This window comes from Rana temporaria, chromosome 2 (genome assembly GCF_905171775.1).
Source record: "Rana temporaria chromosome 2, aRanTem1.1, whole genome shotgun sequence".
In the NCBI taxonomy this organism is placed as follows: Eukaryota; Metazoa; Chordata; class Amphibia; order Anura; family Ranidae; genus Rana; species Rana temporaria.
The window spans coordinates 513,847,805-513,875,028 of record NC_053490.1 but is presented as its reverse complement, the minus strand read 5'-3'; the positions used below and the strand labels follow the sequence as shown (position 1 = coordinate 513,875,028).

Below are 27,224 nucleotides of genomic sequence, written 5' to 3'. Positions count from 1 at the left end.
TAGTCATTGATGTCCAAAAATATACAAATACCAACAACAATCCCTTTTTGGCTGAGCTGAGATGTTACCAACAATCACTCGATTCTACTAAAACCACAAACGTATTTATGCCTGAAGCCAATACTGCCCTTAACCGCTTATTCTGGTTCGGGAGCTTACCAGTAGGGATGAGCTTCGTGTTCGAGTCGAACCCATGTTCGACTCGAACATCGTATGTTCGACAGTTTGTCGAAAAACGAACGTTACGGGCCGTTCGCGCCGAATTCGAGTGGCGCGTCACGGCCCATAATTCACTGCGGCATCGCAGTGCATTGCTGGCTGATGATTGGCCAAGCATGCACTATGACCAGCATGCCTGGCCAATCACAGCGCGCAAAAAACGGAGAGCCATAATTGGCCAAAGCCAGGGTGGCATTTCCAAATATGGCTCAGGGGGTTTAGTACACGCCCCACACTATAAAAGGCCGCCTGCAGGTTGGCCTTGTGTAGTGTGCTGCGGCAGTGGTTAAAGTGGTACTGCACATGTCCTCTGTAGTTTGCACCTAAAGCTACTTGGTGTGTACTGCACGTGTCCTCTGCAGTTTGCACCTAAAGCTACTTGGTGTGTACTGCACGTGTCCTCTGCAGTTTGCACCTAAAGCTACTTGGTGTGCACTGCCCGTGTCCTCTGCAGTTTGCACCTAAAGCTACTTGGTGTGTACTGCCCGTGTCCTCTGTAGTTTGCATCTAAAGCTATGTAGTGTTTGTACTGCTTTTGTCCTCTGCAGTTTGCACCTAAAGCTACTTGGTGTGTACTGCATGTGTCCTCTGTAGTTTGCACCTAAAGCTACTTGGTGTGTACTGCACAGGTCCTCTGTAGTTTGCACCTAAAGCTACTTGGTGTGTACTGCACGGGTCCTCTGTAGTTTGTACCTAAAGCTACTTGGTGTGTACTGCACATGTCCTCTGTAGTTTGCACCTAAAGCTACTTGGTATGTACTGCACGGGTCCTCTGTAGTTTGCACCTAAAGCTACTTGGTGTGTACTGCCTGTGTCCTCTGTAGTTTGCATCTAAAGCTACTTGGTGTGTACTGCAGGTGTCCTCTGTAGTTTGCACCTAAAGCTACTTGGTGTGTACTGCACATGTCCTCTGTAGTTTGCACCTAAAGCTACTTGGTATGTACTGCACGGGTCCTCTGTAGTTTGCACCTAAAGCTACTTGGTGTGTACTGCACGGGTCCTCTGTAGTTTGCACCTAAAGCTACTTGGTGTGTACTGCCTGTGTCCTCTGTAGTTTGCACCTAAAGCTACTTAGTGTGTACTGCAGGTGTCCTCTGTAGTTTGAACCTAAAGCTACTTGGTGTGTACTGCCTGTGTCCTCTGTAGTTTGCACCTAAAGCTACGGGTGTATTCCACCACTTAAACGTTCGCCTGGAGCTTTCCGTCCCCATGACACCCGCACTGGCTTTGCTGGGTGTCATTGACAGCGATCAAAGATCCCACCATAGTAAGTTGCTGATCTTATATCTACTGTTTCATGCTAAAAAATAAATATTAGTTAACTGGACCTCTTCTGTCCCCCCTCTGTGTCCTTGTGGGAAAGCAAGGTCACTGCAGCCCTGCCTTTGTATAAGTTAACTTATATTTGTACTCAGAGTCTCAGGTAATCGTGCTAGAGAAAGGTCTGAGGGGAAACAGGGAAATTGACCTGAGGTGTCCTGGGGTCACGTGGTCGGTATGCCTAAAAGGGGCCAAAAATAAACAGTAGGATGAGCTAGCAAAGAGATTGAAATGAAAGTAACCGTATGTGACCACAAGCCCCCAATGCAAGAATGCCTGTGACAGACATGTGGAACTGGGATATGTCCGGAAAAGAAAGCTGACTACCGCCAATCTAACTTCTCAACAACAAAAATACAGACCCCTCGATGAAAAGCAGCAGAACTGCACCTGTACTAATACTAAAACACGGCCCAGAGTGAATATTGAAGTGCTACCCTAGCTAGGCAGCAAAGAATGGCTGCGTGTCATGCCCTGTGTTAGCAGGGAAGGGAGTGCTAGGGAAAGGAGGGTGGCCTATCTCTGAGTACATCCGCGAAAGTCCAGCACCCAGTTTGTGCTGGTGCACCGACTTGAAAAACCTGTTGAGTTGAAAAGTGGCAAAAGAATCAAACCGCAAGTAGGTACAGAATGTTTGTGAGAAAAGAACCCAGGATACTGAGATCGAAAAAGCCTGGAAGATATCCCAGGCCGAGTCAAGAGCTAGCAGGCTGAATTGAAAAGAACTTAAGATCAAGATTCATCTAACGAAGAGAAGGCAGTATCGGGAGGTTCAAGAGGGCTTGCCACCATGTATGGAACCCAGTAACCGGAGCAGGACGGACGGCGGCAAAATCTTCGATTTTCCTGCCCATGACATGAAATTCTGCAAACAAGAACAACATCGTTAAAAACAAAACATGACCAACGAGCCCCAACTTACCTTAGGAAAAGGAAAACCCCACCTTCCCTAACCCCTGCCTACGCGGGTGTCCGTGATTGACACACTCAGTGACGTAGAGCAGGAACGAATACGTAGCACAAGACTGAAAACGTGTCAGTCTCAAGAACCTAGCAAGGCTGAGCAACCTGAGGCAAACTAGGCCAATTGAAAACGTAACACTCAAGCCTATGAACCTGAAGGCGTGTCAGGCAAGTGATGTAAGTGGTAAGATAACATGACGTACGAAAACGTAGTGATAGCCGTGAGAAGCGGATGAGGGGACTTGCCACTGCACAAGACAATTAGAAACGAAACATCTCAATCCGACAGTACCCTTGAACGTGACAGGTACCCAGCAGTGGAGAGTGGCCATGAACAAACGTGAGGAAATGAATGTGGCATGTGCCCAGACTATGAAAATGTAGGCAAGTGTAGGACTAGTGCAGCTGAACTGACAATACCATGAAATGCGAAGGCCGAGCAACCTGAGGCGTAGCAGGCAAATTAAAAACGTACACTCAGGCCTGATGAACCTGAAGACGTGTCAGGTCGTTGTGAGAAACGAAATGTTTAAGATGCATGAAACGTATGAGAAACGGATGAGGAGACTTGCCACCGTACAAGCCAATTAAAAAACGATTATCTCAATCCGTAAACACCCATAGACGTGATGGGTGACCCCCCCCCCAGCGGTGGAACACCATGAATCTAAAAAGAACATGCTAATACTACCAACTGAAAACTAACACAACTGGAACCTGCATGAGAAACGTAAGGTTGCATAAGAAACAAACACATTTGAGAACATGAATAGTATGAGATACGAAAACATGAGAAGATAAATTGTATGAGAACATAAATTGCATGGAAACGTGAACACCCGAGAACATGATTGCATGAGGAACGACAATACACTTGAGAACATACAATACCATGAAAATCGGAATCGTGTGAGAAGTGCAACTCTTATGAAAAGCGTAACTTGTGTGAAAAGCGTAACGTAAGAAAAGCGTAACGTATGAAAACATGACCAATGTAATTGTAGCACAACTGAAACCTGCCAGAGAAACGTAAATGTTAGATAACATGAATAGCATGAGAAACGTAACGTAAAACGAAACATGAAAATGTAAAAATTGCATGAGAACATGACTCGCACGAGAAGCGTAAACCCACGAGGACCTAACTCGCATGAAAAATGTCATCGCGTGAGGACACGTGACCGCATGAGGACACGAAACCGCATGAGGACACGAAACCGCATGAGGACACGAAACCGCATGAAAACGTAATGCATGAGAAACGTGGTCGCATGAGAACATGAGCATGAGAACGCAATCGCATGAGAACATGAGCATGACAAACGTAATGCATGAGACAACATGATGCTTGAGAAACGTGGTCGCATGAGAACGTAAACACATGAGAACGTAATCGCATGAGAAACTACCCTGGGAAACATAACAGCATGCGAACTACCATGTGAACTGTAATGGCATGAGAACGTGATCGCGTGAGAACTACCATGTGAAACGTAATCGCCTGAGAAACGTAAACACATGAGGACATGACTCATGAGAAACGTGATCGCATGAGAACTACCATGCGAAATGTAGTCGCATGAGAACTACCATGTGTTAAATCCGATTTGGGGGTCTTAATTAAGACGATCAGATTAGATGGTAGATAAAGATAATAAGTAGGTGCTTTAATTAAGACATTGCAATGGAGAAAGACAACACAGATCTCGGCTACTATAAGCGAGTAAAAGTGAAAGTGTTTCTGAGCTTACAACTACAGGGCAAAACAATTTATACGTATGAATATTCATAAGATATGGGTATGTATCAACTGTATTCTAGGCGTGATAAAGGTGTGATCGTATAGTTTTAGTCCAATCAAAGTCCATATCTTCTTTATAGCATGGGAACAGTTAAATGGGGGGTTACATCACGTGACTGGCAGAAAAACCTTATCCATGAGTCTTTGGTCAGTTCAAACTGGTTTAATAGAAAGTCTATTTTCAACTGGTCTTATCAGTCTTCTGTCTGATTCCCAAGGACAAAACGAAGAAGCTGTGAACATCTGTGAAAAAGCAAACAAAAGTGCATTATCAATCCTTAAAGTGAACGTCTATATTATATATCTATATCTATATCATCATTATCAGACCCCTAAATACTCATTTCCCTCCTCTTGACCCCCATGGCGGGTCACTACCATCTCTTCTCTACCTAGTATGACACCAAAGGGTCCACAGTACTACTTCACATCTATGTGGAGTAAAGTTCTTCTTAGGGTGTATGTGGATACATATCTTTACTCATTCATATCACCCAACTTGGTATCATACAAATTTGCTAATCTGACAATCTGATAACACTATTTCTTCCTTGGGGGTCGTCTCCCTCAGATCTAACTGTCATTGTATTTCACATTTAGCACACCTGAAAAAAAATAAAAAAAAATAAACAAGCAATCCTATAACAATAATTCCTATGAGGACAAAAACATATCTGTTGAATCCATGAAAATTTACCATATCTAAACAAAGTGTAATCTGAGTCTTTCATATTTCCTATCATAATGTCACATTGTATACCTCTTTTCCTTACTAAACAAGGAGGTGTTCCAAAAGGCCTCAAGTTATATTTAGCATAAAATGTATTTTCACAATAATACAACATTTGTGATATTCTTGACATACTAGTTTGGGCAGCCTTGTATTGCTTAAACTCAAAATTAAAATAAACGAGTACTAGGTGTGTGCCCCTTTTTTTTTTTTTTTTTTAACTGTCTGGCCTATGTGAACATATCTAGCAATTACTCAAATGGCTCCTTATGCCTGTCAGCATGTGTAATTTGTACTGGTGATTTTCCTCTATAGCCTTGACTAAGATCAAGCAAAGGCATAACAGTAGTTTACTCATCTTTTGAAATTAGCTGTACTTTCTTGCAATGGCTGGCATGTATGCACATCACTTTACAGCTGTAGCAGTTGTCAGGAACACTTGTTAGGGTCCTTCAGACTTTGGTCTCAAAGGTACTTTCACATATTCTTTTATTAGGACCCAATCATCTGGCTGTAAATCATGTGTTCCAATTTCTTGATCTAGAATTGAATCAAAAACAACTTGTGCATCGCAGTTAGTTGCTTGTATTAGACAATTACATAACAAAACAAAATCATTATACATTACAGCAGTCTGGTGTGGAAAATACAACCCTGTCTTAGGTGGGCCCCCAAATAAAATCTCATAAGGGCTAACATTTTCTGACCTATAAGTAGGGGTAATCCTGATGTTGTAAAGAACCAGAGGCAACAGTTCTGGTCATTGTTTCCTTACTGACCTGTCTTTCCTTTCCCTGCATTAATTTGGCTAACTTGTCCTTAATGATTCCTATATTTTTCTACCTTTCCTGAACTCTGAGGATTATAGAGGCATGAAAGGCCTGCTCAATTGCCAAGTCCCTGCATGTAATTTGCATGATCTGTCCAGTGAAATGTGTTCCTCTGTCATTCTCTAGGATTTCAGGGACTTCAAGCGGCATATTACTTCGGAAAGGAGTTTCCTTGCTGTTGTCTTGGCATTTGCTTTAGCCACTGGCCAGGCTTCTATCCAGTTTGAAAACATTTTCTACTCACAACAAAACATATTGATATTGGCCTGATTTGGGCAATAGGATTTAATCAATCTGAAGTTTTTGGAAAAGGAATAGTGACTTGGCCAAATGTCTTTGTGTTACTCTGGTCGGTTTTCCTGGGTTATTTTTAGCACAGATCGTGCATCCCTCAACAAAGTCTTGATATACATTTCTGGAGTAACAAATAAACCATCCAGCCTTGCTTATGTCTCTCTCCATTGCTTAGGGCATACATGACTCAGTCCATGAGCTAGTGGCATAATCATCTTCTCCGTTTGAGACGGGACACATATTCCCTTTTCCTTGCACAAGTCCATCTTGATCCTTCTTTGTTCCAATCGTCAGGTGTAGATTCTTGCCCTTTTTTAATCAGTTCCTTTACTTTCAGTATTTGTTATTTTCTTTTCCTTCAATCTGTTACGGGCTTCTTCTTATTCCTTTGCAAAATCATTGATTAGGGTCATGATTGCTTCCATGGGTGTTTCAGCAGTCTTCCTGGCAGTATGATCAGACAACTGTTTCCTTTTTCTTCCATGGGTTGTCCTTCAGTATGTGCGTTGACCTTCGGGGTGGCTACTTCCTTTGGGAGGGTGACTGGTTCAAAAAGTTCTTGAACATATTTTCAGTTTTGAATTGGTTCTCTTGCAGCAGTTGTGAGTCTTCTGTTCTTCCTTATGGGTCCATAATCATGGATTACTTTGACAGCATGCTTGCTATCAGTGTAGATGTTGGCTGTTTGATCCTTTGCAGTCTCACTGGCTCTTGTGAGTGCTACCACTTTGGCAACCTGCTCTGAAAGTGATGAAGGGAGTAGTTGGATCTCAATCACTTCCTCCAATGTTGTCACCGCATATTCCATTCTTGGGACTCCATCTTTGTACAGGCATGTACCGTCCACAAACAGGATTTGATAGATCAGGATTTTTAAGAGTAGTGTCCTTTATTGGGGAAATTTGCTGCATTTCTTCTTCCATAAGTTTTAAGCAGATCTGGTCACCCTCCTCTTTGAGGTCTTCTTCTCTCTCTAGGAAAAAGCTGGCAAGCTTGATTGTAGTACATCTTTTCACTTCCATTTCTCCTAATTCAAGCGGTATTGCTTCATAACATCCATTTCAAAGCATGTCTTCTCTATTGTACAGCACCACTGTCACAGGTTGCAGCTGCAGTTTTCTTTTTGTGTTCTTCCCACAGCATGGATCTTGGTGCATCCACCAGCCAAATCTATTTTATACATGGCTTGAAAAGGGTTGCAGTCAACAGGGCAGGATGAAGAGATTTCACACCATTTAAGAATGCAGGATACAGAAAACGTGACAACAATCTTCTGGAAAGCCAACCTTCAGGGAAAGACTGTTCAGACAAATTGGACACCTCTCAGTTGAACTTAATGTTAAAGTACTGGCACCAGTCCCATCTTTGCCTTCGTCACCATCTTTTTCTTCATGTTGCTGGTCTTTCAGATGAGCATAAACGCTTGCTCCTCATCCTTCCCACTAAACCTAATAATGTAATTTATCTCAGCAGGATCAGAAATGAATGCAACCATAAAATCACCATCCAAACAAAGGCTATCGTAGCTTTGATTCCTCAACTGCAATTCTGTTATTCCATCATAACGTTAGTTGAAGTGGAAAGCGTAATGTTACAAACATTCTTTACCATCCGTCTCAGACATGCACAAATTAACTTCTGTGTGCTCAGAAAGTTCATACTGCTTTACCATTCATTCATCATCTCTCTCTTTCTTCTACTTGCGTCTGTCAGGCAATCTGCATTTTCTAGCCAATCCTGCCACAATTCTAGCATTTCCTGGTTTCTTTTTGAGAAACAGCTCCTTGACCATCATATTGGGCTACAAAAGCATTCAGCCTTTTCTCTTTTCTCACATCCAGCAATCCTCATTAATAATTTTACAACATTCTGTCCACTTTCTTCATAATGCAATTCACTTTAAACCTTTTCCTCTTATAGATAAACTTGCCTTTCTCCACTTTCATGTTTACTAGCTTAGAATGGAGAGCTAAACATTTAAATATTTATAATAATCATGGCTACCATTTCTTTCTTTGTTTAAAATGAACCCAAGAGTTACATAACAAAAACTAACAATTTTAACTAGGATTCCACATTGCCACATAATTAAACATTTCTTAGATATTCAGAACTATCTGGCTCCTTTACTCCAGGTATTTGAAGGGGGGAGCATCTCACTCTTTTCTTCACACACTAACCCAAGCACAAAGGAGGGGGGAGGAAACTGCAAAAATCAGCAGGCTTGTCTCATCATTATCTTACAATCATCCAAAAGTAGCATTGATTTTCTGCTTCTCAAACATTTCTTAAATATTTATATAACAACAATGGCATTGCCTGGTCTAATTCTCTAACTTTGACAGGCTCATAATTAGTTAGTTTCATCACATTGCATACTTTCAAAAACACATTGTACATTTTTAATTACCTTATTCAACTCTGTCATAAAAATTAACATACACAGAAACCCAATTTGATCATAACTCCTGCAGGTACTAGATCAGCTCTGTTTTGGTCCAGCCTATAATAGTCTTGGTGTTATCTTAACCACTGTCCACATCGGTCTGTCATGTCAGTCGTAGGACTTACTTGTGCCACTTCTACCTTTCCCAGTTTGAAAGGTCCATGGGAGCACCGTACTCCCAATCTAGAGAACTCACTCTCGAGTCTCTACTTAAAAATGTATGGGTCGTCACCCAAAATTTCTCCTGGGCTACACACAGTAGCCATCAAATGGCACTTCTTTTACACTTGGCCACACAGGCCTTACTCGCCACACAGGCTCACTACTACAGTCCTCTGGTCAGACCTTTTCACAAGTCTCATAAAACTATTGACACCCCAAGCATATAAACAAAACATTAGCAATCCACCAACAATGATTACTATACTCTATTATTTCTGCAACAAGTGAAGTAGAGGAGTTGTTTGGGTCAAACTGTGTAGCATTTACATTACTCTGGTTTGCATCAATTTTATCTCACCATCTCATCAAAGAAAAACAAACACATCAGACGTCAGCCAATAGACTTCAGACACCGACTGGTACTTGCCGTGGTGGGCAGAAAGAGTAAGAATAAAAGGTTTTCTTACCGTGGCCACTGGTTCTGCCCAACATGGGTTTCCCGTCTCTTTGGTCGGAAGTCCAACGGAACTGAATCCGAGTCACGGCACCAGCTGTTAAATCCGATTTGGGGGTCTTAATTAAGACGATCAGATTAGATGGTAGATAAAGATAATAAGTAGGTGCTTTAATTAAGACATTGCAATGGAGAAAGACAACACAGATCTCGGCTACTATAAGCGAGTAAAAGTGAAAGTGTTTCTGAGCTTACAACTACAGGGCAAAACAATTTATACGTATGAATATTCATAAGATATGGGTATGTATCAACTGTATTCTTTTTTAACAGAAGGAATATTTATTCAAGAAAATCAAACGGTTACATGCTCATATCATTCAAATAATACAAAGAGGGCCGCAAGGCCCAACCATTGGTTACAGACAGTGCAGGAAAAAAAAAAACAAAAAAAAACAATTGCATTTAGAGGACATCATGAAAACTTATCCAGACCGGAGAGGAGGGCAGGAAGGGGGAGAGGGGAGAGGTTTGGGGGGGGGGGCCATATCCCATCCAGCAGGCCATATGTGGTGACCGTACCGCATAACACACCGTGCACCCTCTGCGTCTCCCAAGCATAACACCCCTACCAAAGAACCCGATCGTGGGGGCTCCGCCAACCCAAATCACGGACCCAGGAGGGGTAAGGGGGAACCCCGGGACCGCCCCGGGGAAGGGGGGGGCAAGCGGCTAGACCCAAACTCTCTATACCGTCAGCCTCTTGGCCGCCACCCAGGCCCCCCAGACCTTGTCGAACTTCTTGGGGCAGTTACGCCCCATGTACGTGAGCTTATACATGGGGAGGATGTCATTCACCAGTTTCCGCCAGGCAGGTAGACCAGGCGGGTCAGTCGCCTTCCACTGGAGTAGGATCGCTTTGCGAGCGTAGAAAGCTGTATAGAAGATAAAAAGCTTTTTGTGTGTGGAGGTGGGGAGGTTATCGGTAATACCCAGCAGTAGGATTAAGGGGTTCAGCCCAACAGCCACGCCGCCGATCGACTCAATCTCTGCCGCCACCAGCCGCCAAAACTCCTGGATCTTCGGGCAGAGCCAGACCATGTGAATGAAGTTCCCCACGGCCTGGCTGCATCTGGGACATTTATCCTCAGAGGTGCGGTAAATAGCCGCCAGCCTCTGAGGCGTATAGTAGACCCTATGAATAAATTTCAACTGGATAAAACGCTCCTTTGCCGATATCATGAAGGGAATATACTGCTGCAGTCCCTCTGACCAGTCCTCCGATGTGAGGGCCGGCAAGTCCCGCTGCCAGGCTGAAAATGCCCGCGAGGCCCCGGGCCCCCCGGCACAGGCCAGCCGAAGGTAGACAGAAGAGAGCACCCTGTCCACTACACGGGAGGTAAGGAGCCTCTCCACCGAGTGGGGCTCCACCTTGATAGGATCCGGAAACTGCGCCCGGACCGCATGCCGAAGCTGAAGATATCTGAAGAACATCCAGGGGGGAAGCCCAAACTTAGCCTTTAACACGCCAAAAGAGAGCAAACGACCCTCCGGCATGATGTCTCTCAGTGTCTTAATGCTATATCGCGCCCACAGCTGCGGATCCGGCACAGTCCTCATATGGGACAGGGATGGGTTGCCCCACAAAGGGACGTGGGGGGAGAAAGATCCGGGCTCAACCAGTAGCCTCGAGACCTGTCTCCATACCACCACTGTGGCCCTCATTGGTGCAGTAATCTGGGCGCTCACTCTAACACCCCGGTAAACCAAGTTGCTCAGTCCAGCATAGGATCCCATTATTGCTGCTTCAAGGGTAACAGACGGGTTGTTGTGATCCTGAGCAAACCACCATCTTACGGATACCAACACTGCCGCCCAATAGTACTTTCTAAAGTTCGGAAGGGCTAAACCGCCCTCCGACAAGGGGAGCTGAAGTATGGGCCTTCCCACCCTCGGGACCGAGGCCTGCCAGACAAACGTACCCACCGCCTGATCCAGTCTATCAAAAAATGACTTGGGGATAGTCACCGGTGTATGTCTGAAGACGTATAGAAACTTAGGGAGGAAGGACATTTTAACCAAGTTAACCCTGCCGACAGGTGTGAGAGGCAGGGTCTTCCAGGCCGCGCATCTTTGGAGAAACTTCTGGAGAACAGGGTTCACATTGGCCTCAATGTATTCAGACAGGTTTCTGCGAACCATGATGCCCAGATACTTAAAACTGTCGACCCACTGAAGCGGAGCCGGCAGATCATCGGGAGGGGGCGATCGCGTCAGAGGAAAAAGGACCGACTTGTCCCAGTTGATCCGAATACCGGAAAACCGGCCAAACGTGTTAATAACCGAAAGCGCAGCGGACAGGGAGCTGTGTGAGTCGTTTAGGTAGAGGAGAGTGTCGTCCGCATACATAGAGACCCTTTCGACAACAGAGCAGACCTTAATACCGGTAACCTCAGGGGTGGAGCGAAGCATAATAGCCAGTGGCTCGATGGCAAGGGCGAACAGGGCCGGGGAGAGAGGGCACCCCTGTCTTGTACCTCGGTGGAGTGGGAAGGATGCAGAGAGGGAGCCATTGGTCCGAATCCTCGCCGTCGGATTGGCGTACAACATCCTGAGCCAAGAGATGAACTGTGGACCCAAGCCGAATCTCTGTAAGACCTCCCACAAGTATTCCCACTCCACCGAGTCAAAGGCCTTCTCGGCGTCGAGGGAGGCAATAACCTCCTCTCCCCCCCTCCCGGCCACCCGATCAATAACCGTGAACAGCCTTCGTAAATTTATATCTGTCCCTTTGCCCGGCATAAATCCGGTCTGGTCCCCATTAATCAAAGAAAGTATCACTGTACCGAGCCGATTCGCCAATACCTTAGTAAATATCTTTGCATCAACGTTCAATAACGAAATCGGTCTGTACGACGAGCAGAGTGCAGGGTCCTTCCCCGGTTTGGGAATCACCACGACAACTGCCCGCTGCATGGAGGGGGGCAATGAGTGTCTCCGGAGGGAGGTCAGTAGGGCCCCTCGGTATCGCGCTCCCAGGGTGGCCCCGTGGGTCTTAAAGAATTCGGCCGGCAGGCCGTCATCTCCAGGGGTCTTCCCGGCCTGCAGGGAGGCAATCGCCCCCTGGACTTCCTTCAGAGTGATCGGAGCGTCCTATCAACTGTATTCTAGGCGTGATAAAGGTGTGATCGTATAGTTTTAGTCCAATCAAAGTCCATATCTTCTTTATAGCATGGGAACAGTTAAATGGGGGGTTACATCACGTGACTGGCAGAAAAACCTTATCCATGAGTCTTTGGTCAGTTCAAACTGGTTTAATAGAAAGTCTATTTTCAACTGGTCTTATCAGTCTTCTGTCTGATTCCCAAGGACAAAACGAAGAAGCTGTGAACATCTGTGAAAAAGCAAACAAAAGTGCATTATCAATCCTTAAAGTGAACGTCTATATTATATATCTATATCTATATCATCATTATCAGACCCCTAAATTATACTCACATGCAAAATGTAATCGCATGAGAAACGTGAACACACAAGGACATGACTCGTAAGAGAAACGTGATTGCATGCAAAACGTGATCGGATGAGAACTACCATGTGAAACGTAATCGCATGAGAAATGTAATCGCATGAAAAATGTAAACACATGAGGACATGCCTCATGAGAAACATGATCGCATGAAAACTACCATGCGAAACGTAGTCGCATGAGAACTACCATGCGAACCGTAATCGCATGAGAAACGTAAACACAAGGACAAGACTCGTGAAAAAACAAAGATCGCATGAGAAACGTGATCGCATGTGAACGTAACTGCACAAGAACCATGTGAAAAGTAATCGCATGAGAACGTAATCGCATGAGAAACGTAACCACATGAGGACATGACTCATGAGACACGTAATCGCATGAGAAACGTAACCACATGAGGACATGACTCATGAGACACGTGATCGCATGAGAACTACCATGCAAAATGTAGTCGCATGAGAACTACCATGTGAACCGTGATCGCCTGAGAAACGTGAACACACAAGGACCCGACTCGCATGAGAAACGTGACCGCATGGGAAACGTGACCGCATGGGAAACGTAACGCATGGGAAACGTGATCGCATGGGAAACGTGATCGCATGCGAAGATTGCATGGAAAACGTGATCGCATGCGAGATTGCATGGAAAACGTGATCGCATGCGAGATTGCATGGAAAACATAATCGCATGAGAAAATCGCATGGGAAACATAATCGCATGAGAAAATCGCATGAGAACGTAATCGCATGAGAAAATCGCATGAGAAGAACGCATGGGAAACGTAATCGCCTGAGAAACGTAAACGTATGGGAAATGTCACTGCATGAAAAAAACACCATGAGAACGTCATCGCATGAGAAAAACACCATGAGAAACGTCATCGTATGAGAAAAACACCATGAAAAACATCACCGCATGAGAAACGTGATCGCATGAGAAACACCATGAGAACGTCATCGCATGAGAAACGTCATTGCATGAGAAAAACACCATGAGAACGTCATCGCATGAGAAAAAACACCATGAGAAACGCCATCGCATGAGAAACGTCATTGCATGAGAAAAACACCATGAGAAACACCATCGCATGAGAAACGTCATTGCATGAGAAAAACACCATGAGAAACGCCATCGCATGAGAAACGTCATTGCATGAGAAAAACACCATGAGAAACGCCATCGCATGAGAAACGTCATTGCATGAGAAAAACACCATGAGAAACGCCACCGCATGAGAAACGTCATTGCATGAGAAACGTCATTGCATGAGAAAAACACCATGAGAAATGCCACCGCATGAGAAACGTCACCGCATGAGAAACGTCACCGCATGAGAAACGCCACCGCATGAGAAAAACACCATGAGAAACGTCACCGCATGAGAAACGTCATCGCATGAGAAACGTCATCGCATGAGAAACGTCATTGCATGAGAAACGTCATCGCATGAGAAACGTCATCGCATGAGAAACGTCATCGCATGAGAAACGTCATTGCATGAGAAAAACACCATGAGAAACGCCACCGCATGAGAAACGTCACCGCATGAGAAACGCCACCGCATGAGAAACGCCACCGCATGAGAAACGCCGTTGCATGTCAGTTTGAAATAGGAAATCAGGGAGAATAGTAGGATAAGAACAAGATACTTTGGTACATGGTACAGCAGACACATATTGGGAATATAAAATGTTGTGGTAACATGTTTTTGAGATATGGACACATGGTTAAAATGTCTAGCAACTTCCACTTGTATTTGAGCATGGACTAGCGACGGGCGGCTCCCTTCAAGCTGGAGGGAGTAATGCAGTGAGCGGGCGGAGGTTCCCCCCCTCCCCCCCGGCGTGAACACCGGAGGAAGCGGCGGGCAGCTCCCTTCATGCTGGAGGGAGTGATACAGCGGGCGGGCGGAGGTCCCCCCCCCTCCCCCCGGCGTGAACACCGGAGGAAGCGGCGGGCGGCTCCCTGCATGCTGGAGGGAATGAAAACAGCGGGCGGAGGTCCCCCCTCCACACCACAGGAGGAACGGCAGGCACTAGGCAGAGCACCTCTGGCAATAAACACCCTCAGGGAGCAACACAGCGGGCGGAGGTCCCCTCCCCCGGCGTGCACCGAGAGAAGCGGCAGGCGGCTCCATGCTAAAGGGAGCAATGCAGCGGGCAGAAGTTCCCCCTCTCCCCGGCGTAACACCGGGAGAAGCGGGCGGACGTGCAGCTCCCCAGCATCCAAAAGGAGCGCCGGACAATGCGGGCGGATGAATCCCCTCTCCCGGGCGGGCAGGTCCCCAGCCAGAGGAACCCCGGTCAACTGAGCAGCCGGATGAACCCCCGAGCGGGCGGCCCCCCATGCCAGATGAAGCCCCGGAAACATAAGCGGGCGGATGGACACCCCTCCCCCGTGCGGCGGCTCCTTCCTGCCACGTGGATGGCTGCATGAAGGAGGGAGGAAAACCTGAAGCTGCTGCGGACACCCTCTGCCGGACGTGACGTGTGCGGCTGCCACACCAGAAAACCGACGCCCAGAAGGAGGAAGGAGGGCGGGTTTAAATACCTCCTGACTCCTCCTACAAATACAGGCTTCCCTGCGGTCAGCCTTACAACCAGTCGTGGATGTCCCTGGATGTATGATAAGGTTTGGCTGCCGTGGACGGAACTCTGACCGTCCCGGTGGTGATTCGTTGTGGTCCCTCCTTCTCCCTGTTCTTTTTTTTCTCTCTCCTCCTCATTCCTCCTTCTTCCCTCTTCTATCTTTGCCCTCTTCCCCTCCCTCTCCCAGGGTTGGGAATTTTTGGCCTGGCTCATTCAGTCAGTTTCTCTCTCCCTCTTCCTACCCTTTGGTCTGGGTTGCTATCCTGGTTGCACTGTTGAACAAGCAATGCATTGTATATGAAATATGTATTTGGCACGCTCTTGTATTGCATTATTCCTACTTGACGAATTGTCTGCATCGTTGACTTTTATTGTGTATGTTTTCCTTCAATAAAGCCCTCCTGATTGTTAAAAAAAAAAGAAGAAGCTGAGGGTAAAGGTGATGGACTGGCCAAGCATGTCTCCAGACCTAAACCCTATTGAGCATATGCGGGGCACCCTCAAACGGAAGGTAGAGGAGTGCAAGTACTCGAACATCCAGCAGCTCCGTGATGTCGTCATGGTGGAGTAGAAGAGGACTACAGTGGCAACCTGTGAAGCTCTGGTGAACTCCATGCCCAACAGAATTAAGGAAGTGCTGGAAAATAATAGGGGCCACACAAAATATTGACATTTTGGGCCCAATTTGTTCAATTTGGACATTTTCACTTAGGGGTGTACTCACTTTTGTTGCAAGCGGTTTAGACAGTGATGGCTGGTGCTCAAAATTTAGGGGGGGCGCAAACAAACTGACAAAAAAACTAAAAAAAAAAACATAAAATTGCAGCCACTGTGCCATCAAACGCAGCTACTGTGCCATCAAACGCTGCCACTGTGCCATCAAACGCTGCCACTGTGCCTATCAAACACTGCCACTGTGCTATCAATTGCAGCCACTGTGCCATTAAATGCTGCCACTGTGCCCATCAATTGCAGCCTCTGTGCCATCAATTGCAGCCACTGTGCCATCAAACACTGCCACTGTGCCCATCAATTGCAGCCACTTTGCCATCAATTGCAGCCTCTGTGCCATCAAATGCTGCCCTGTGTCCATCAAATGCTTCCAGTGTGCCCATCAAATGCTGCCGTGTTCCCATCAAATGCTGCCAGTGTGCCCATCAAATTCAAATGCTGCCAGTGTGCCCATTAAATGCTGCCAGTGTGCCCTGCAATGCATGAATCTATCTATTGGTGATAAAGGGGTGGCAGGAGAGGGGGGCAACACCCGTGCGCCCTTATGGACGCACCACCACTGGGTTTAGACATCAATGGCTGTGTGTTGCGTTATTTTGAGGGGGCAGCAATTTTACACCGTTATACAAGCTGTACACTCACTACACAACATTGTAGCAAAGTGTCATTTCTTCAGTTTAGTTACATGAAAAGATATAATCAAATATATACAAAAATGTGAGGGTGTACTTACTTTTGTGAGATACTGTATATATCATTTTTGTTTTGGGGTTTAGATACGCTTTAAAAATAGACCTGTATAAATTAAAACACATTTCTTTTATATATTGCCACACATTAACCACTTGGGATCCGCGCTATAGACGAAAGACGTCCACAGCGCGGCTCTCAAGTGCCGAGTGGACGTCTTTGGACGTCCTATTGTTGTCATTCCCCGTGCGCGCAGCGGGGAAACAACGTGCCCGGCGCATCGCTCGGGAGCCGATGCGTGTGCCTGGCGGCCGTGATGTCCGCCAGACACCCGCGATCATCTGTGACAGCAGGGATGTGGAGCTCTGTGTGTAAACACAGAGCTCCACGTCCTGTCAGGGAGAGAGGAGACCGATCTGTGTTCCTTTACATAGGGACACAGCATCGGTCACCTCCCCCAGTCAGTCCCCTCCCCCCACACAGTAAGAACACACCCAGGGAATACATTTAATCCCTTCCTCAACCCCTAGTGTTAACCCCTTCCCTGCCTGCCAGTCACATTTATACAGTAATTAGTGCATTTTTATAGCACTGATCGCTGTATAAATGTGAATGGTCCCAAAATTATGTCAAAAGTGTCCGATACGTCCGCCGCAATATCGCAGGCCTGACAAAAAAAAAACGCAAATCGCCGCCATTACTAGTAAAAAAATAAAATACAAAAAAATCATAAATCTATCCCCTATTTTGTAGGCGCTATAACTTTTGCGCAAACCAATCAATAAACGCTTATTGAGATTTTTTTTTAACAAAAATATGTAGAAGAATACGTATCGGTCTAAACCGAGGGAAATTTTTATTTTTTTTAAAAAAAAAATGGGATATTATTATAACAAAAAGTAAAAAATATTGTGTTTTTTTTAAAACTTTTCAGTTTTTTATGTTTATAGCGCAAAAAATAAAAATCGCAGAGGTGATCAAATACCACCAAAAGAAAGCTCTATTTGTGGGAAAAAAATGATAAAAATATAATTTGGGTACAGTGTTGTATGACCGCGCAATTGTCATTCAAAATGCGTCAGCGCTGAAAGCTGAAAATTGGTCTGGGCACGAAGGGGGTTTAAGTGCCCAGTAATGAAGTGGTTAAGTGTAATGGATTCCATTTTATGTATGTACTATACTTTTTTTATAAATCTCTTTATTCATTTTTCCAATTTCCATGCATAGGAAAAAAAAAATGCATATACATATACATTTCACCTTTTACAATAACATTCTAAAATTTCCCCCTAACATTCATTTCATCTAACACAATCATCTTACATTCATTTCTCTCCCCTTCTTTAACCACTTGCTGACGGCCGTACGACTTTGTACGGCCTCAGCGCGGCTCCCAATCCCTAACAGGCCGTCTTTTTACGGCCTCCCCTTTTCGCGTTCCCCGCGCGCGCTCCCGAGCGCGCAGCGGGGAACTGCTGTGCTGGCCGTGTCCCTTGGACACAGCCAGTCACAGATCGCCGTGAACGGCCAATCGGAGCGGCCGTTTCCTAGGCGATCTGTGCGGCCAATGAGAGATGATCTCATATGTTTACATATGAGATCATCTCTCATTCCCGGCTCTCGCAGACAGCGGTGCTGTCAGGGGAGAGAGGAGACGGATCTGTGTCTCTTGTACATAGAGACACAGATCGGTCACCCCCCCCAGTCACCCCCCTTCCCCCACAGTTAGAACACTAATTAGGGTACACATTTAACCCCTTCCTCACCCCCTAGTGTTAACCCCTTCCCTGCCAGTCACATTTATACAGTAATTAGTGCATATTTATAGCACTGATTGCAGTATAAATGTGAATGGCGCCAAAAATGTGTCAAAAGTGTCCGATGTGTCCGCCATAACGTCGCAGTCCCAATAAAATTCGCAGATCGCCGCCATTTCTAGTAAAAAAAAAGCATTTATACAGTAATTAGTGCATATTTATAGCACTGATTGCAGTATAAATGTGAATGGCGCCAAAAATGTGTCAAAAGTGTCCGATGTGTCCGCCATAACGTCGCAGTCCCAATAAAAATCGCAGATCGCCGCCATTTCTAGTAAAAAAAAAAATGTATACAGTAATTAGTGCATATTTATAGCACTGATTGCAGTATAAATGTGAATGGCGCCAAAAATGTGTCAAAAGTGTCCGATGTGTCCGCCATAACGTCGCAGTCCCAATAAAAATCGCAGATCGCCGCCATTTCTAGTAAAAAAAAAAATTTATACAGTAATTAGTGCATATTTATAGCACTGATTGCAGTATAAATGTGAATGGCGCCAAAAATGTGTCAAAAGTGTCCGATGTGTCCGCCATAACGTCGCAGTCCCAATAAAAATCGCAGATCGCCGCCATTTCTAGTAAAAAATAAAAAATAAAAAAAAAAATAATTCTGTCCCTTATTTTGTAGGCGCTATAACTTTTGCGCAAACCAGTCGCTTATTGCGATTTTTTTTTTTTTTTTTTACTAAAAATATGTAGAATACGTATCGGCCTAGACTGAGGATAAAAAAAAAACGTAAAAAAAAAATTGAGCTATTTATTATAGCAACAAAGTAAAAATATTTTATTTTTTTTCAAAATTGTCGCTCTATTTTTGTTTATAGCGCAAAAAATAAAAACCGCAGAGGTGATCAAATACCACCAAAAGAAAGCTCTATTTGTGGGGAAAAAAGGACGTTAATTTTGTTTGGGAGCCACGTCGCACGACCGCGCAATTGTCAGTTAAAGCGACGCAGTGCCGAATCGCAAAAAGTCCTCTGGTCAGGAAGGGGTTTAAGTGCCCAGTAAGGAAGTGGTTAAAGGGGGTTGTAAAGGAAAACGTTTTTTTTTTTCATAATAAGCATCCTTTACCTGCAGACATTCCTCTTTTCACTTTCTCATTGTTCGTTTTTGCTCAGAAGTTGCTCTATTTCTTCTCTGTTCTGTTCACTTCCTGCTTGTCTGATTTTACTGACCACCGTGATGGGAGGCTTTACTGCGGTGGTCAGTAACGTGCTCACCCCCTCCTGGGAACTACATCTGTGTGGCAGGATGCGTACACACGGTCGTTTTTTGTGATAAAAAAAATGTCATTTTTAAAAACGGCATTTAAAATGACCGTGTGTGGGGAAAACGTTGTTTTATGTCTTCTGAAAAACGTCAAAAAAAGAAAATTCAAACATTCCGCGCTTTGCTAGAGCATTTTGAAAAAACTATGGTGTGTAGGCAACGTCGTTTTTTAAAATGAAGTTTGAAAAACGTAGTTTTTTTTCATGAGAAAAAATTACGTTTTTTTCATCACAAAAAACGACCGTGTGTATGCGGCTTTAGAGACTTCAAGGAGGTGTGAATTACTGGGCGTGCCGCAATTCATACTGGGAAATGTAGTTCTTACATGAACGAGCGATGCAAACCAGGAAGTGAATGAGAGAACAGAAACTAGAATGCCGGAGGTGATATAGATGAAGGAATATAATAGGTATTTACTTGTTTTTTAACAGAATCATTACACTATTCTGTCTGTCTACTGTACCTTGCAGATATTAATTTTAGGCAAAAAAATAAGCATAGAATAATAGTAATCCTACCTGTGTTCTCCGTCCCATCGGGACAATCTTCTTTCCTACCAATCCCAATAGGCAGATCTCTGCCTCCTGTTCCAAGACTATTGATGTTACTATGGTAATTATTCTCAAAACTTCCCTCCAAAATACCACTATTTTTGGGAATAACCAAAATATATGCATAAAGTTTCCTGGAATGTCTGCACATCTCCAGCAATTCCTGCGCTGTCGTATCTTAGGGTGCAATATTTAGGCTGGCCGCTAGGTGGCGCTTCCATTGAGTTTGGCGTAGAATATGTAAATGACTAGATACGCCTATTCACGAACGTCCGTGCGCCCGTCGCAGTAAAGATACGCCGTTTCCGTAAGAGATACGCCGCCTAAAGATAAAGATGCCCCCTAGGTGGCGTAGCCAATGTTAAGTATGGCCGTCGTTCCCGCTTCGAAATTTTAAAATTTTACGTCGTTTACTTAAGTTGTCCGTGAATAGGGCTGGACGTAATTTACGTCCACGTCGAAACCAATACGTCCTTGCGGCGTACTTTGGCGCAATGCACACTGGGATATGTACACGGATGGCGCATGCGCCGTTCGTAAAAAACGTCAATCACGTCAGGTCACCCCCCATTAACATAAAACACGCGCCCTCAGCCTAATTTGAATTAGGCGCGCTTACGCCGGCCACATTTACGCTACGCCGCCATAAGTTAGCAGGCAAGTACTTTGTGAATACAGTACTTGCCTCTCTGACTTAAGGCGGCATAGCGTAAATACGATACGCTACGCCGCCTTAAAGTTGCGGCAATCTACCTGAATCCAGCTATATATTTAATAACCCGATTGGCCTATATGAAGAACATAGTTTTGGATCTTTCATTTCTTTATATATTAACCAGTTCCCGACCCCCGCATGTACATATACGTCCACAATATGGCACGTACAGGCACATGGGCGTACACGTACGTCCTCGCCTATTAGCGGGTGGGGGGTCCGATCGGGACCCCCCCCCGCTACATGCGGAGGTCGGGTCCGCTCGGGGAGCGATCCGGGACCACGGCGCGGCTATTTGTTTATAGCCGCGCCGTCGCGATCGCTCCCCGGAGCTGAAGAACGGGGAGAGCCGTATGTAAACACGGCTTCCCCGTCCTTCACTATGGCGGGGCATCGATCGCGTCATTCCCTTTATAGGGAAGACACGATCGATGACGTCATTCCTACAGCCACACCCCCAAACAGTTGTAAACACATACTAGGTGCACCCTAACTCCTACAGCGCCCCCTGTGGTTAACTCCCAAACTGCAACTGTCATTTTCACAATAAAGAATGCAATTTAAATGCATTTTTTGCTGTGAAAATGACAATGGTCCCAAAAATGTGTCAAAATTGTCCGAAGTGTCCGCCATAATGTCGCAGTCACGAAAAAAATTGCTGATCGCCGCCATTAGTAGTAAAAAAAAAAAAATTAATAAAAATGCAATAAAACTATCCCCTATTTTGTAAACACTATAAATTTTGCGCAAACCAATCGATAAACGCTTATTGCGATTTTTTTTACTAAAAATAGGTAGAAGAATACGTATCGGCCTAAACTGAGGAAAAAAAATGTTTTTATATATGTTTTTGGGGGATATTTATTACAGCAAAAAGTAAAAAATATTGCATTTTTTTCAAAATTGTCGCTCTATTTTTGTTTATAGCGCAAAAACTAAAAACCGCAGATGTGATCAAATACCACCAAAAGAAAGCTCTATTTGTGGGGGGAAAAAGGACGCCAATTTTGTTTGGGAGCCACGTCGCACGACCGCGCAATTGTCTGTTAAAGCGACGCAGTCCCGAACTGTAAAAACACCTTGGGTCTTTAGGCTGCATATTGGTCCGGGGCTTAAGTGGTTAATGTTATGTGTGCTTCTCTCATTGAATCTGGAAGAGCCCCTTTCGATAATCCATTTGTAAATACTTCTGCTAATGTAGGGGCTATTATGGCTCCATATTTTTTATAAACTTCCCCCGGAATTCCGTCGAGCCTGGTGCCTTTTCCCCCGGAAGTGTACGTATAACCGCCATAATCTCCTCAGTAGTAATGGGGCATACCAATGTCCTCCTCTCCTCGTCCGACAGCCACCCAAGAGCTACCCGGTCTAAAAGACCTGTCATAGCTTCTGGGCAGAAGTCAGAGGGGAGAGAGGAGGTATACAATAGTATTCTCTAAAAGCCTCCAATATCTCCTCAGGTTCTTTAGCTTTCTGTCCATTTACTGTCTCAATTTCTGGTATAATCGTGGTTTGGTATTCTTTTTGTGCTAACCTTGCCAGAAATCTCCCACTTTTATCTCTTTTTGCTCATAAATATTCTGTCTACTTTTATGCAATTCAAGCCTTGTTATTTCCTCCATATGCAGATGTAAATCCCTTTGTGCCGCCATCATTAGATCAAAATTAATGTCACTAGAGTCTTAACCATACTCTTGTTTCTGGAATTCTATCTGACTTTGTAACTCCTGTATTTTAACCTCCCTGGCAGTATGATTCTGTCTGAAAAAACATGCTGAAAGCGGTACAATTATTTGCAAGGAAATTTGGCGTTTTATACTGTAGGCCTGTGATTTTTAGGAATAATTCACTTAAATCTGACCAAACAAGAGTCTAGTAGGCATCCCGGGTATGACATTTTTTTAAAAACAAAATTATAAATTATAATATAATAAATAATTATAAATAATTATAACAAGTAATAATATAATTCTAATAAAAATTATTCAATAATGTAATCAAATCAAAATCACTGAAATTTTCTCAGTTGCAAAATTGTCGCTGTCATTATTTTTTTTTTATGACGAATTTCCAGTTTGCAGGGAGAAAGAAAGGTTTTTATTATATAAAAGTACATGTAGGACACTGGGCAGACCACTAGGGACAAGGGGTGTGTTTTTTTTTTACATACAGTACTGTAATCTATAAGATTACAGTATACTGTATGTATAGTGTTTGTTTACTTTTTTGAATTTGGCGCCGATCTCCGCTCCCGTGCGTCGTAACGTCGCAGGGAACGAAGATTGGCGGCACAGGAGGACGCTGTGTGAATCGAGCGAGGTCCCGCTTGCTCACACAGCGCGGTGGCATCGCTGGATCCAGGACAAGGTAAGCCAGCGCACGCTGCAGGCTCTGCATAGCTTACCCCGAGCGTGACTTGGGGTTACCGATTTCAGCATAAAAAACCCACCCCGAGTCACGCTCGGGGATACCGCCAGGAGGGTTAAGGGGGTTTAAGTGCCCAGTGGTCAAGTGGTTAAAATCACTGCTCCCGAAAAAACGGTAGTTTTTAAAACTTTTTTTTTGCATTGATACATGTGCCCTGGGGCATGACCCGGGTCCCCAAACCCTTTTTAGGACAATAACTTTCATATTAGCCTTTAAAATTCGCACTTTTGATTTCGAGAATCTTGTCAATGATCTCAAGGCAACCGGGCCATAGTCACCAAGAAAACAATTGGTAACACACTACACCGTGTAAGACTAAAATCCTGTAGCACCTGCAAGGTCCCCCTGCTCAAGAAATCACATGTACAGCCCGTCTGATGTTTTCTATTGAACATCTGAATGATTCAGAGGAGAAAGCTGGGTGAAAGCTTTGTGATCAGATGAGACCAAAATCTATGTCTTTGGCATCAACAACTCGCCGTGTTTGGAGGAGGAGGAATGCTGCCTAAGACCCCAAGAACACCATCCCCACCTTCATACATAAAGGCATACAGTACCTCCCAACATTTAAAAAGTCCACTGCGGGACAGTTGTTGAGCGGGGGGGGGGGGGGGTCAAGACGTTGTTGAGCGGTGGGCGTCAAAGTTGTTGAGCGGGGGGGGGGGGGAATTACAGTTGTTGAGCGGGGGGGTCGAGGTTGTTGAACGGGGGGGGGGCGTGGATGCCTCTCACCTTTGCGCAGCATGTCTCCTCCCTCAGCATTCATCTCATCGACGCGCCGCAGTACATTCAGCTACGCCCGCCTCCTCCAATAGTACGGCTGACGTCCAGCTCCGCCCGCCTCCTCCTATAGGCTGCCATTCAGCTCCGCCCGCCTCCTCCAGCAGAACTGCCCATTCAGCTCCGCCCACATCCTCCTACAGTACTGAGCAGGGGGGGAGAAGCTGGGATCCTCACAGTGCGGGAAATTTAACCCTTTCGCGGGACTGCGGGAATATGCAGTCAGTGCGGGATAATCCCGCAGAATCCGTGCTTGTTGGGAGGTATATATGAAGGTGGAAACTTTATGCTTTGGGGGTGTTATTGTGCTAAGGGGACAGGACAACTTCACTGCATCACAAGGATGATGGACGGGGCCATGTACCATCAAATCTTGGGTGAGAACCTCCTTCCCTCAGTCAGGGCATTGAAAATGGGTCATGGATGGGTATTCCAGCAGGACAATGACCCTAAACACAAGGCCAAGGCAACAAAAGAGTGGCTCAAAAAGAAGCCCATTAAAGGTCCTGGCGTGGCCTAGCCAGTCTCCAGACCTTAATCCCATAGAAAATATCTGGAGGGAGCTGAAGGTTCGAGTTACCAAACGTCAGCCTCAAAACCTTAATGACTTGGAGAGGATCTGCAAAGAGGACAAAATCCCTCCTGAGATGTGCAAACCTGGGGGGCAACTACAAGAAACGTCTGACCTCTGTGATTGCCAACAAGGGATTCTCCACCAAGTACTAAGTCATGTTTTGTGAAGGGGTCATATATTTATTTCACTCATTAAAATGCAAATCAATTTATAACTTTTTTGAAATGCGTTTTTCTGGATATTTTTGTTGTTATTCTGTCTCTCACTGGTAAAATAAACCGACCATTAAAATTTACAAAATTTATAAAATTTGTCTTGACCTTTCATAATACAGTACGAAGTAATGGTTGTACCTCACAAGCTTAACATTGATTGTTTGTTCTGAGAAGTTGCCTTTTTATTGTACCTGTGACACATCTTTAACCACTTAACCACTTCCATACCGGGCACTTACGCACCTTCCTGCCCAAGCCAATTTACAGCTTTCAGCACTGTCGATGTTTGAATGACAATTGCGCGGTCGTGCTACACTGTACCCAAACAATTTTTTAGCATTTTGTTCCCACAAATAGAGCTTTCTTTTGGTAGTATTTGATCACCTCTGCGATTTTTATTTTTTGCGCAAAAACTAAAAAAAGACTGAACATTTTGAAAAAAATTATGTTTTTATTTTTTTCTGTAATTTTTTTGGTAAATAAGTATTTTTTTTTTCAATTACGGGCACTGATATGGCAGCACTGATGGGCACCAATGAGGTAGCACTGATGGGCACCAATGAGGCGGCACTGATAGGCGGCACTGATGGGCACTCATAGGCGGCATTGATGGGCACTCATGGGCAGCACTTATGGGTGGCACTTATGGGTACTTATGAGTGGCACAGATAGGCACTGATAGGTGGGCACTGGGCATAGATGGGCCCTGAGAGGTGGCACTGATAGACACTGAGGGGTGGCACTGATGGACACTGAGGGGTGGCACTGATGGCATTGCTGGGCATCACTCCAGTCAGTGCCCATGTTGCCAGTCAGTGCCCATTTGTGGGCACTGATTGGCATTTATTGTGCTCTTTTTTTATTGTTTTTTTTTTATTGATTTTAGGTTGCCATGTTACTTCCCTGGTGGTCCAGTGTGGGGATCCGAGGGGGGGCTGCGCTGATAAACAATCAGCGCGAACCCCTCCTGTCAGAAGAGCCGTCAATCGGCTCTCCTCTACTCGCAATCTTTACCGAGAACAGAGATGCAGGGTAGCAGACTGACACCCTGCCCACCGGCGCGCAGCGGCTGTTATCCTGCAGGACGTCAATAGACGTCCAGTCAGGATTTCAGAACCACTTCCTGGACATCAATATACCATTGACCGGGCGGGAAGTGGTTAAGGACCGAGCATGTTTTTCAGACTCAGTGTTTACAAGTTAAAAACATTTTTTTTGCTAGAAAATTACTTAGAACCCCCAAACATTACACATTTTTTTTCTAGCACCCTAGAGAATAAAATGGCGGTCATTGCAATACTTTTTGTCACACCATGTTTGCGCAGCGGTCTTACAAGCGCACTTTTTGGGGAAAAAATTTAATTTTTAAAATAAAAAAATAAGACAACAGTAAGGTTAGCCCAATTTTTTTTATATTGTGAAAGATAATGTTATGCCAAGTAAATTAATACCCAACATGTCACGCTTCAAAATTGCGCCCGCTCGTGAAATGGTGACAAATTTTACCCTTAAAAATCTCCATAGGCAACGTTTAATTAAATTCTACATGTTGCATGTTTTGAGTTACAGAGGAGATCTAGGGCTACCTTACATGTGTGGTTTGAACACCATTTTCATATGCGGGCGCTGCTCTGCGATTCTCGATTCTGCGCGTGAGCTCGTCGGAACGGGGCACTTTAAAAAATAAATGTTCTTATTTTTTTTACTTTATTTTATTGATTTTAAAACAGTTTAAAAAAAATTGTGTCACTTTTATTCCTATTACAAGGAATGTAAACATCCGTTGTAATAGAAAAAAAGCATGACAGGTCCTCTTAAATATGAGATCTGGGGCCAAAAAGACCTCAGATCTCATATTTGGGCTTAAATGCAATAAAAAAAAAATATATATAATAATTTTGTTATTTGAAAAAATGTCAACAAAAAAAGTCCCTTTAAGACATATGGGCGGAAGTGACGTCGCTTCCGCCCTGCTATGGTATAGAGACGGGTGGGGGCCATCTTGCCCTCACTCTTATCCACACCCAGCCACTGACAGGTCCCGATGGCCTTCGCTGTTACCGACGGCTCTGGTAAGCGGCGGCAGGGGGGGCCCTCTCCTGTTGCTGATAA

The 27,224-nt window shown here is 44.7% G+C and overlaps 1 protein-coding gene and 1 long non-coding RNA gene across 3 annotated transcripts in view; one reads left to right on the top strand and one right to left on the bottom strand.

The window, feature by feature from the left end:
* LOC120927962 (beta-1,3-galactosyltransferase 5-like) overlaps window positions 1–27,224 on the top strand; it is a 156,245-nt gene that overhangs the window by 103,010 nt on the left and 26,011 nt on the right. The window lies entirely within an intron of this gene.
* LOC120927964 lies at window positions 4,137–9,533 on the bottom strand. Its single transcript, XR_005747155.1, has 2 exons — window positions 4,696–9,533; window positions 4,137–4,546 (listed from the first exon to the last, which is right to left on the bottom strand). It is a non-coding gene; the product is annotated as an uncharacterized LOC120927964 (long non-coding RNA).